General features: G+C 46.9%; 1 protein-coding gene across 1 annotated transcript in view; it reads right to left on the bottom strand.

The window, feature by feature from the left end:
* The window catches only part of MOGAT2 (monoacylglycerol O-acyltransferase 2), a 23,151-nt gene that overhangs the window by 14,163 nt on the left and 7,599 nt on the right, over positions 1 to 1,389 (bottom strand). The window lies entirely within an intron of this gene.

The following is a 1,389-nucleotide window of genomic DNA, read 5'->3' as shown; positions in this document are numbered from 1 at the left end:
CAGACAGACTCTCCCTTCTTTTTTTTTTTTTTTTTTTTTGCTCAGCCTTCTGCCATAAATTAACCTCCTGCACCAATCTTGCAGTCTGCTCTCGAGGACCTTGAACATGTCGAGTGTGTTTTATTGGGAATGTGTGATTTTTCACTCCCTGACAAACTGAAGAGAGAAACCTCATATTTTACTGTTGAAGTGCAGGGCTGGAATTCTAAAGAGCTGGCTCTTATTCCTCTCTGAGTAACAAACCTGATGCGTGACCTTGGGCATGTCATCTTTGGTCCTCACTTTGCTCTAGCTCCCCCTAATCCTTATCCCAGGCCCTGCTCCATGCAGGATGGATTCTCAGACTGGGCTCTTGTTTTCCCCAAGGAGTCCTTTGGCTGTTTGGGCTCCCCACTTCATTTTACCTGGACTGCAGCACCCAGCTCCTGACTCCAGGTTGTCTCCAACCAGCTGCTATGCACCCAATCAAGTTCCATCAACAGGAAGAGTTTCACTGAAGGAATTATCTTCCAAATTCCCATAGCTTAGTTTACACTCAAAATTAACTCCCTTGCATCACCCATGAACTCTTCTGCATTGCTCAGATTTGTACTGACTTTGATGGCTCTGAGGAAGGACTTTGTGCTGGTCCATGCATACATGACATGCCACAGGGATACCAGATGAAGAGTAAGAATCATAGAATCACCAAATCCCAGGTTGGGAGGGTTCTCAAGGATCTTTTTGCCCAACCTTTCTTGACCAAAGCCCAGTCTAGACAAGCTGGCCTAGCCCCTGTCCAGCTGAACCTTCAAATTGTCCAATGTTGGGGACTCCACCACTTCCCTGGGAAGATTATTCTAGCAGCTGATAGTCCTTGTGAAAAATTTTCCTCTTGTGTCCAATCAGAATCTCCACAGGAATCACTTGAACCTGTTATTACCCCTCATCTTTTCCATGGAAATCCTTGTAAAAGGGAGTCTACAAGTTCTTTGGAGCCACCCTTTAAATACTGGAACATGGTGAGAATGACTTCCCTGAACCTTCTTTTCTCCAGGCTGAACACACCCAGTTCTCTCAGCCTTTCCCAGTCCTTGAGTCATCTTTGTGGTCCTTCTCTGGACCTTCTCCAGCCTGTCCACATCTTTCAGTACAGCAGGGACCAAAACTGAACACAGAATTCCTGGTGTGGCCTGACCAGCATTGAGCAGATTAAGGGCAAAGGCCAGCCACATCCATTACAGTAAACCAGGAAATGTCACAAAAGTCCCTGTCCAGGGAACAGCAACTCTGTGAGCCTGCCCAGAACACACTCAACTTCACCTATCCTCTTCCCTGGCAGAGGGGACGCTGACCTTGCGGAGCACCACAGTCTCTATGATTTTGGTCAGAATGTGTCCCTTTGTGTCC

This window comes from Buceros rhinoceros, unplaced genomic scaffold (assembly GCF_000710305.1).
Source record: "Buceros rhinoceros silvestris isolate BGI_N320 unplaced genomic scaffold, ASM71030v1 scaffold9407, whole genome shotgun sequence".
Taxonomy (NCBI): Eukaryota; Metazoa; Chordata; class Aves; order Bucerotiformes; family Bucerotidae; genus Buceros; species Buceros rhinoceros.
This window is presented reverse-complemented; position numbering and strand designations above follow the sequence as displayed.